Source organism: Myotis yumanensis, unplaced genomic scaffold (genome assembly GCF_028538775.1).
Source record: "Myotis yumanensis isolate MYYU_CA2020_CCGP unplaced genomic scaffold, mMyoYum1.0.hap1 SCAF_3, whole genome shotgun sequence".
Taxonomy (NCBI): domain Eukaryota; kingdom Metazoa; phylum Chordata; class Mammalia; order Chiroptera; family Vespertilionidae; genus Myotis; species Myotis yumanensis.
The window spans coordinates 48,968,947-48,980,599 of NW_027223754.1; the positions used below are offsets into that span (position 1 = coordinate 48,968,947).

Consider the following 11,653-nt stretch of genomic DNA (forward strand, 5'->3'; position numbering starts at 1 on the left):
AATTAGTCTTAGTTAAAAACAATGCTATGAAACTAAGAAACAAATAGCACTTCAGGATGTATATTGCAAACTGAAGTTACTTTCTAAAGTATTTTTTTCTATGAGGGAATGCTAATATCCATCAGATTCAGCATATTGATATTTCCAACTAAGTAAATCCTTGATTTTTTTTATATAGTTACTTCAACAAATCATAAGGATTCTTAATGAGACATAGGTATCTGGTATCCTGCTCAGCTATGTAGGACACTGAAGAGGAGTTTAACTTAATGCTGCTGCTCATGTACTTATTTGCAAAGCAGTAAACAGCAAAACTTGTGGCAAGTAGTTAATAACTTCCTATTAAAGTTATATATTATTATTAGATCAGTAATCCAATTATTAATGTTTCAGCCAGGTTTCGAGCAGAAAAACAGAAAGCAGTCTAGATGTTTTAATGGGACAGAATGGGAACAACAAATCTGTCTAGATGTTTTTGTTTTGGATTGGTTTGTGTGTGTGTGTGTTTTGTTGTTGTTGTTAATATGTTTTCATTGATTTTTGGGGGGAGAAAGAGAGGAAGGGAGAAGGAGAGAGAGAAACATTGATGAGAGATAAATATCAATGAGAGAGAAACATCAACCAGCTGCCTCCTGCATACCCACTACTGGGGATAGAGTCTGCAACCCGGGCATTGCCCTGACCAGGAATTGAACCAGCAACCTCTCGATGCATGAGACAACACTCGACCAATTGAGCCACACAGGCCAGGGCTGTCTGCTAGTAGATGTTTTAATCAAAAGGAATGGGTACAGAAGATCTGCTGCAAAATCAGTGGAAAAATCTGTAGGGCAGCAGGAGGCTGGGCTTCTAGAGCAGTGGTCTCAACCTTGGCTGCACATTAGAATCACCTGGGAATCTTTTTAAAATCCTGATTTCTGGGCCTCATCCTCCGGAAATTCTGTTTCTTTGTTATGGGGTGGGGCCACAACATTAGTAACAAAGAAACAGAATTTCCGGAGGATGAGGCCCAGAAATCAGGATTTTAAAAAGATTCCCAGGTGATTCTAATGTGCAGCCAAGGTTGAGAGCCACTGTTCTAGAGAAACCGACAAGAAGAAGGAGATACCCAGAGATCATAAAAGCTAGGGCTGGCATAGATGAGTCAGCACCTACGAAAGATAGTATTGCATTTCATTCTCAATCTACCTCAAAGGTGCCACTCCATACAGCAGAAGAACCACTGAAATTGTGCTGCCTCTGCCCTGTACTGTGGACCAAGATAAAGACCTTACTTCCACCATGACAGAAAGCAACAATTATAGGAACCATGACCAGAAAGATCTTCACACACCCCCCCTCACTCCTCTCTTTTTACAACTCCAGCTCTCCCCTTATTCTTTTTGCTGACCTAGTCCTTCCAGTAACTTTATATCCAGTTTCCTATATAAACTCCTTTCTAAAATAAGGAGAATAAAGTCTGTTTTTCTTGGTGTCAGTAAAGTGGTTTTCCTCTATGCATGGGTCTAACAAAAACATATAGGATACTGGCTATATCCAGCTCACCAGGTCTAACTAATCAGCACACCAACAATGTAGTGGACCAGCATAATGCTCCACACATGTGGAAACAATCAAGGTTCATGAGTAATAGTGATGGAAGAGTTAGAGTATTGATAAGAGCTTTGATTTAAGGCAATGAAGGTAGATGGCTTGCTGTTCTGGCAATGTGAAGGTACATACTACTTCTGGTGGTCTATACTAATTGTTATTTGGGGGAGGGAGAAGTGTGGGGGCCATTTTCCATCCCCCCACATCAGTAGCTGAATATTAAATGCCTTACTTTGTTAATTTATTCCAATAAAAGTTCAAAGCTTGAATAGCAACTACAATTGGAGTAATTAACAAATTATCTATATCATCCTCTGTAATAGATGCCTGTTGTGAGCACTACATTAGATATAAATATCATTACACACTGACCCATTACAAAAGGATCATCTATATTCTTTTCAACTTCCTTATAAGAAATCTTCCAATATTGCTCTCTCTCATTATCCTTCCAATCTGTTTGGTTCTATCCTACCAAACTAATCCTCAATCAGTATCAACCAATTCCTCTGGTTATATCCCCATGGAGGCATGGTGGACATAGATGCTTATTAAAAGTATTTGCCTTCCCTCTGTCTATGGGTGGAACTTCTATGCAGAAGAAAAAGGACAATTAAGGGTTCCTCTTCGCTATTGAAACTGTCATTTAATTACTGTTTATTTGAAAATAAATGATACAAACAATTTAGTCTGTTATTCTTAAAATTCTAAAGTTCACCTATGGTCACTTCTAGCATTGATGAAACAGAATCCCAGAACCAACTCTTAAAAAAATAATAACAACTTATTCAAGAGTAATTATAATAGTGGTAAAATTAAGATATCTATCACTATGCAGAAATAGCTACTTATAAATGCTATGTACATAGCATTTTTACCCCATGAATTTCAGTGGTGCCCTGTAGGTTTTACCTGTTTTTAATTTTTAATCTTTTTGGATAGACATATTATTTCTTGTATGTTATTAGCATGTTATCAAAGTAAAAAGGATCCTGAGTGTTTCCCTGAACCAAGGTGGTAACAAAGACTGTTCCCTTGACCAAACTTTAGTCAGGTTCCTAAATCTTCTCCTAGGCCCATCTGCGTATTTCCTTGTAAAGTCTAGTTTTAGCAAGAACCCTGCTAGGTCAGTTTAGCTGACACCCCCACCCCCCACCCCATGTCTGATCTCCCTTGATATGTGGTCAGGTTCCTCATCCTCCACTATCCCCCAGGTGATACCTGATCACTTTCTTCAGCAAGAATCCGGTGAGGTCAATTTAGCCAGGACACCTTTTACTCCTGATTTTTCCTCTTAGTAACTTTCCACCCATTAACCCCACCCCAATTCTTGGCTACAAACTCCCACTTGCCCATGCTGTATTTGAAATTAAGCCTAGTCTCTCCCACACTGTAAAATCCCATTGCAGCATCCCTATAACTATCACAATGGCCCTGAGTAAAGTCTACCTTAGCATCTTTGAATATTTTTTCTTCAACAGTTATCTGCACCCACCCAATCTCTCACTTATGAACATTCATGTTCCCAGGGCAAACACACACACACACACACACACACACACACACACACACACACTGATATTGTGATCTGTGTCTGAGAGTCATGTGATCTCTACTATATTATTGCCATCCATGCTATGATTTTGCCTAGTGTTTATTCATTATTCAAGCTAAGTAAATTTAGTGTTGGGTGAAGACTATTTTGTCTCAGAAGTTTGATTTCTAATCCAAACCCAAGATCACTGCTGCTGATCAAGCAGAGAGAATGAGCAGACTGACCTACAAACACAGCCAATTATCCATTAAACATTAAAGTATTGAATATTTACTAAATGATCTGAGATAAGACTAGGCGCTATAAAACATAAACAAATGAAGAAGAATGACTTTTGCTTCAAATAATCATATTTCATACAAGTAAGACATTTTATAAATTTAATGTGATACATGTCGTATTAGAATTGGAAAGAGATGGAAGGAAAATGAAGAGGAAGAGGAAAATATTCATGGTGAAGGCAAGCTAAGAGAGGTGAGCAAAATGATACATGGCCTTGCCTTTGTGGGGTGTAAGGCAAATGCCTGCTTATGGAATAAATATGTGGGGAAACCTGCAGCTGCTGAAGTTTTAACCAAATCCAAGAGGAATCTCCTATCTTGTTGACTATGCTAAGGTGTGCAAATTTTATTCATTTTTAAAACTTTTGTTTAACTTTCAAAGTGTCAGTTAACTGATTGCCCATACATTCATCAGTCTACAATCCCGTTACATTTTCTATGTTATTTTACTGAATTACAAGTAGCACGGCTGATACATAAATTTATAACCCTTCAGCTTTGAAACTCAGAATATAATAAGGTGGTTTCTTAAAATCCATCACATCATAAATAATGTGATTTTTATGTGGCAAAAACTGTGCTAAATATCAGGGAAGTAAAAATAGAGGGGTGATGTCTGCCACTCTTAAAGTGTTCAACCAGGAATTCGGATGAGAGGAAATAGGAACCCCGCCTCTTTCCTGTTCTCTAATTATTATATTATTTTATCCTAAAGAATTTAGAGTGACTTTTCTCTCCAAGGATGGGAGGCTGGTAAGCTGCCTAAACCTCAGCCTCAGAAATATCTAAAGCATTTAACATAGAAAATCCTTTCAAAAGATTAGGTAGTTATAAGTTGTTATGTTAAATGTTGTATTCTTCAACAAAGAACCAAAATAAGTAATCTTATTATCAATATATGTAAAAATCACTTTGTTACCTAAAACACAGAAAACTGTTCATAGCACAAACAAAGCAATTTCTACATGTAAACAAAAAAGCAATTATAAAATTTCATAAGCATAAAACTATAAAATAATACCTCAGATTTAATCTCTCTAGTCAATTATATGTGATTTTATTAACTAAGGAAAGCTCATCTTCAAAAGATTAATTTCTGAATCTCCACCCATGTTTACTTCACAATTATAATTAATATGAACTTAATAGGAAAATGTATCAATCATAAGTATATTCATGCATGAAAGTTTATAGAGCCATATAGTGAACTTTGGAAATGCAAAAGTAATTATACTATTAGGATACATTTTAAACTACAATAGTCTGAAATTCCATGTATAGCTCAATGTAATTTATATGAAAGTCTTTATCACTGAAAGAAATAATGCCTCATCATACCACTTTAGAATTGTTTTTAAGAATTCTCTGAAACCATCTACTTGCTAAGAAAGAAAAAGTCAAATGCAAAAAGATACCCATAATGTATTCATGTCCTTCAGCTCTCAGTAGATAAATCATTCTTATTCAAATGAAATCCTTGACTTATTTTTTTTTTTCTGCTCCTATGTTCAAGAGATATGCTAAGGGTATACAAATTCTCAGAGAACACTCTGCCTCTCTATTTCTTTTTCCTTTGAGGATGAAGAATGAAACTAGTGAGAGGAATGAAACCTAAAATGAAACCTCAAAGGATAATTAATTGAAAAATGATGCAGGACATGAACTATTTGGTGGAGAAGTTTCATGTTTTGTTATTCCTATCCACAAAGTCCTGTGAGATTTTTCTCCTTATCAGACAGAATGTTCAATGTACTAACTGTAAACTTAAGGAGAATTGAGACATTTTAGAACTCCCCTATTACTGCAGCAATGTTATTTTCCTCTAAATTGGCTTAACGGTGATTGTCCAGGGACCAGTTTGAAGTATCTGAAAAAAATTAACTAGAGCTGATATCACCTACAGTGCATGACTAAAACGGAATTATTCACTGTAAAAGTGGTGACTAATTTAATGGAAGCCAGGTTGGGGAAGGAGTCAAATATGCCTTAGCGTTGTAATGCTAGTGCTGTTATGCTTTAAAAACAGTGTCAGGAATCTTAGTAACAGAAAGAATGTGCTATTATTGTGTATGCATAAAGCTAGAATGAGTTAACTCCGAAAATTAGTTAAAAAATAAATAAATAAATAAAAAGCGAAAAATAAAAGTAACATTCACGGCTGGGGGGCTGGGCGGGGACCAGTCTTGTGGGTGAGGTGGCAGCAGGGCGGCGGCTCCGCAGGCAGGTTCAGGCCTCGGGGCCAGCAGCAGCCATGATCCTGCTGGAGGTGAACAACCACATCATCGAGGAGATGCTCTCGCTCAAGTTCGAGACCACGGCTGCAGGAAACCAACCAGAAGCAGTAGAGGTAACGTTTGCAGATTTTGATGGGGTCCTCGATCATATTTCAAATCCTAATGGAGACAAAACAAAAGTTGATGGTCAGTATTTCTTGGAACTTCAGGCACATGGTGCTGATGAGTTACTAAAGAGAGTGTATGGGAGCTTCTTGGTAAACCCAGAATCAGGATACAATGCCTCTTTTCTGTACAACCTTGAAAATCTGCCTACATCCACGATTCCATTGTGTATCGGGCTGGCATGTTGAAATAAAATTGTTTGTCTCTGTCTTTAAGAAATACTTCCAGTTCCAAGAAGAGGTCAAGGAAAGAGAGACCAGGGCAGTTATCCATTACTAGAGGCCTGGTGCATGAAATTCGTGCACAGGAGGGGGGGTCCCTCAGCCTGGCCTGCACCCTCTCCAATCTGGGACCCCTCGGAGGATGTCCGACTGCCTCTCGCAATCTGGGACCACTAGCTCCTAACCACTTTCCTGCCTGCCTGGTCACCCCTAACCCCTCTGTCTGCCTGCCTGATCACCCCTAACCACCTCTGCCTGCCTGCCTGATCACCCCTAACTGCTCCCCTGCTGGCCTGATCGCCCCTAACTGCCTCTGCCTCACCCCACACCCAAGACCCAGGACTCCCTCCTCTGGCCAGTTGCAGGCACCTGGGACCCGGGCTTCCCTTCCTCTGTCCGGCCGCAGGCACCGAGGACCCAGGCTGGCTTCACCTGGGCCAGCTGCAGCCACAGGAGACCGTGGGCGGACAGCTTCACCCGGGCCACAGCTGCAGGCAGCCGCAGGCACTTGCACCCAGGACCACGGGGTGGGCAGCTTGTCCCTCTCCTGGCCCACAGGTGCAGCCACTGGCACCTGGGACCGTGGGGCGGGCAGCTTTCCCCTCTCCTGGGCTGCAGCCTGGCTAGTCCCCATTCCTCTCTCCCCAGTGTTGAGTGTCTGAGCGGTTGCAGCGGTTCTCAACCTGTGGGTCGCGACCCCTTTGGGGGTCGAATGACCCTTTCACAGGGGTCGCCTAAGACCATCCTGCATATCAGATATTTACATTATGATTCATAACAGTAGCAACATTACAGTTATGAAGTAGCAACAAAAATAATTTTATGGTTGGGTCACAACATGAGGAACTGTATTTAAAGGGCCAGAAGGTTGAGAACCAATGGGTTAAGGCGTGATGGCATGAGGGTGTGACAACCATTTGCATATTAGCTCTTTATTATATAGGATAGGGATGACAAGACCAGGTATGTGGAGTCTACCAAGGACAGAGTCACGGTAGTCTTCAGCACAGTGTGTAAGGATGACAATGATGTGATCATTGGAAAAGTGTTTATGCAGGAGTTCAAAGAAGGATGCAGAGCCAGCCATTGGGCCCCACAGGTCCTCTTTAGCCACAGGGAACCTCCTCTGGAGCTGAAAGACACCGATGCTGCTGTGGTGACAACATTGGCTACATTACCTTCGAGCTGTCCCCTCGCCACACTGATGCCAGCACTTGTGACAACCTGAGCCACACGTTCCAGAACTACCTGCACTACCACATCAAGTGATCTAAGGCCTAGATTCACACACATATGTGGGGGGAAAAATCCGACTTCCTCAAGGTGCTGAACTGTGCACGCCCAGGTGCCGAGAAGAAAGAAATGAAAACAATCACGGGGAAGATGTTTCCATCCCACTGACTCTTGTGAACAGGAAGAGGAAGCGGCTGGCAACTGAAGGCTGGAACACTTGCTACTGGGTAGATAATCACAGCTTTTAGTGTTGCACCTCTTCAGGTTCTCAAGGGATTCACCATTTTGGCTCCATTTTGTACTCGTTTGGAAAATAATCTGCAGAAACGAGCTGTGCTTGCAAGAACTCGATAGTTCCCAAGAATTTTTTTTTTTAAATCCACTTCATCAACTTAATTCCTTTTCTTTATCTTCCCTTCCCTTCCACCTTCCTTCCAAGCTCTTTTGCTTTGTAATATGTTACTGGTAATGAGTTGCAGGATAATGCAATCTTAACTTGTTTTCTCCTGAGTATTTGAGTTCAAAACTCCTGTATCTAAAGAAATACGGTTGGGGTCATTAATAAAGAAAGTCTTTCTATCTTAAAAAAAAAAAAAAAAAAGTAACCTTCACAGTTGCAACATCTGCTGCTTTTTAAATAATTAATAAGGGAAATCAATAAAGCTCTGTATGTTGCATGGGAAACCAAATTGGCATTAAAGCATAAACAATGGGGGAAAAAACTTTTTTTTTTTGGCCTAGAAACAGAGATAGGAGGACCTCCTTTAGCACCTGGACAATGTCTAAGAAAGTCACCCTCAAAAGATATAGGAGACTTTGTTATCCTTTTCTATGGGTAATAGTTGAAATCCCTGTTGAAGAAGAAGAAACACCAGAATAGGGATATTCAAAGAAAAGGTTGCAGAAAGAAAGCAAGGATTTTCAAAGGTACTAATACAGTCTTTGATGTGTGTTCATTTTACACTTTTAGATTCAAAATATCACCTTTTTTTGAAAATTATATTTTAACAGTTTTGTAAATCCTTTCTAAGTCACCAACATGGATTCACCTGAGATAGCCATAAACTATTTTTCACAGGCTGCTTAAGTTCAGGCACATCTTTTCCTTCCTTGTAGAATAAGTCTCAATTGGTTTCTTTTTCCTTTTTCTACCTGGAATGTCATACTTAAGAATGATTCTCATTTAATCAGTTCTGACAAGGACACTATTAAGGAACACAAATTGACTTAGTATGTGGAAACAACGCCCTCTACAAAGCTGGCTCCATATCTGGTTTCTAAGGCTTCAGTCTCACTGGCAGGGCAGGTCCCTTAGCCGACTTTGTAAGAGGGGAATTTTCCCACATTTACAGGAACCACAGGTAAAATCTGATGATGAGAGTGTCTTGGGCTTAGAGTCCTAGTGTCAGGATTGAAATAGTAATTGCAGAAGCCTTTAAAATCCAATTTAAGATTCCATGTGAGCACTGACAAACAGAAGTTAATTATCTGTCCTTAGTTTGCTCAATAATATATGTTTTAAAAAAAAAAACTTATATAGTGTTAAGTTAATTAAACAATGAGGCCGTAAGAGTGAAGTGGGTTTAATGCCTTCGCAGTCTACCCAAGCAAACTAAAACCTAAGCCTGGAATGTTTCAAGGTTAAGAAATAAAAACCTAAGGACAATCACAAAGAGCCAACTAGGCTTTTCAAAAAAAAAAAAAAAAGCCAACTGCTTAAGCTATAGCCAATCAAATAATTTACTTCCTTTGCTTCCACCTCTTCTCTATAAAAGTCTTTCCCTGGGCTCCTGTGGGTGGAGTACTCCCCACCACTTCTAAATTGGCACTGCCTGATTTGAATAGATTTTTGCTCAAATAAACTCTTAAAAATTTTAATATACCTCAGTGTATATTTTAACAATAACAGTTAATACTTTTGCTGCACCTATGGAAATAAAATAGGTCACAACTAATGAGGACAGCACTTTTGTGATTATGGATAATCTTTGGAGATTATGATCACACAGGTTTAGATGGTGAAAATAATTTTAGCAGAGCCTGGAAGTAGGTTAAAGCAATTGCTGCTTTTCCCTTCAATGCCATACTGGGTTTGCACCTTAAATTGATTTATCTATGTACAGAGCTATCTTATAGCTTTGCAGAAGCAGAGGTTGGCAAGTAGATATTTATCTGCTACAGATATCAGTGATTTCTGTCCAGTGAGAAAGAAAACCCCAAAGGTCATCATTAATTGCTCTGTTATTAAGCTAGTTTTGCATCTAATCTCACATTACTTTCCTAAAATTCCATTATTAACTGATCTATAAATAGCTAACTCCTTAAGTGCACTTAAAACTGGTTTTAATATCTTTTTTAAATAATGAAATATTTGACTCATAAAAGCTACATATTAATATATATTATATGATACTGGAAAATAGTAAACATTTTGGAAAATATGATAGAAACTATATGCTTCTAAATATAAAAATACGCCGAAACCGGTTTAGCTCAGTTGATAGAGCGTCGGCCTGCGGACTGAAAGGTCCCAGGTTCGATTCCGGTCAAGGGCATGTACCTGGGTTGCGGGCACATCCCCAGTGGGAGATGTGCAGGAGGCAGCTCGTCGATGTTTCTCTCTCATCAATGTTTCTAACTCTCTATCTCTCTCCCTTCTTCTCTGTAAAAAATCAATAAAATATATTTAAAAATATATATATATATATATATAAAAATACATAATAGACAGTATGATTCTGGCATAAAAACAAATGGCTCAAAACAATAGAAATATGCTACACAAAGTATGTGAAGTTTTTATTATCAATATGGTTTTCTTTTATTAGTTAATGTATACAGAATATTTTTATTAAGATGAAGGAACAATTTGCTTATTATATTTTATATGTGAATAAATAAAATATATAAATATTTAAATGGGGGAAAATAATTGTTATAAACTGTTAATAATATTATGAAATTTTGCCATTTAGATTCTCATATATAAGAACAAAATTAGTGAAAAAAATTAAATAGAATGAAAATAATCGAGACATATGGGAGGCAATTTTATTTTATGAGATTGTTAAATTCAAAAGATAACCTATATAGAAGATAAAACTGAGTGAAGGAAAAATATAGTCACAAAAATATTACTTAAAATTTTAGCATTGCCCTGAAGTGTGGCTCAGTTGGTTGGGCATTATCCCATGCACCAAAAAAGTTTCAGGTTCAATTACCAGTCTAGGCACATGCCTAAGTTGTGGGCTCAGTCCCCAGTAGGGGGAGTGCTAGAGGCAGCCATGTGTAGTTTCTCTCTCCCTCTTCCTTCCTCTCTCTCTAAAAAACAATAAAAAGTATTTTTAAAAAGTAAAAATTAGGCTTTTACTTAGTTAAATGAATAAAAGTTTAAAAAATATATCGTTGGGCTTTTAAAAATATAGTTTTTTTTCAAATTGTAGGCAAAGGAGCCACTCCATACACTATTGTCTCAACCACTTCTTGTGGGGAAAGAATGGAGCCCACAGCTCCTACAGCACCCTTTAGAAATCTATGTAAAATTTTAAAAAACTGGTCATTTTATTTGACCCATAAGATTACATTTAGACATTTATTTGAAGGATTTAATTAGAAATGCACATCAAGATAAAATGTTGAAATACTTATTATAGCATCCTTATAATAAAAAATCAATGTAAGAAGCTTTTTATTAAACAAATTATGTTAATTCACTAAAATTCATAAGAATAATCTTGCAAAAACATTTCATTACCCGGGAATAGATAAACATTGCATATATTATAGAAATAACAGTGATTACCTCTATGTGAAGCACACTATTTAGGTACAAATACTTCTGTGTAGTATTTTTTAGTATATTCTATATCATCCCAACTGTGAGCCTTATTAGACAACTGAAGGCCCGGTGCACAGATTCATGAATGGGATGTGGGGGGATCCCTCAGTCTGGCCTATGCCCTCTCATGCAATCCAGGACCCCCTCGGGGGATGTCCAACTGCTGGGGATCAGGCCTAAACCAGCAGTTGGACTTCCCTCAAGGGATGTAACAGTGTGCCAAGAGATAGGCAGTCAGGGAGGAGCCCGAGCTGGGGCCCGGCACCACACTGCTCACGCTCATCCTGAGCCTGCTGTGCCTGCCACTGCTGCAGCTCAGTAGCACTGCCATGGAGTCGGGAAGGGCTCCTGTCACCACAGCTGTGCTCACCAGCCATGAGTCCAGCTTCTGGCTGAGTGGCGCTCCCCCTGTGAGAGTGCACTGACCACCAAGGGGCAGCTCCTACATTGAACACCTGCCCCCTGGTGGTCAGTGTGCATCATAGTGACTGGTGGTCGTTCCAGTCATTCTGGTCATTCAGTTATAACAGTCACTT

At 38.9% G+C, this 11,653-nt stretch overlaps 1 pseudogene; it reads left to right on the plus strand.

The window, feature by feature from the left end:
* Positions 1-5,677: 5,677 nt before the first annotated feature.
* Positions 5,678-7,500, plus strand: LOC139004974 (actin-related protein 2/3 complex subunit 2-like; annotated as a pseudogene).
* The last annotated feature ends 4,153 nt before the right edge of the window (positions 7,501-11,653 follow it).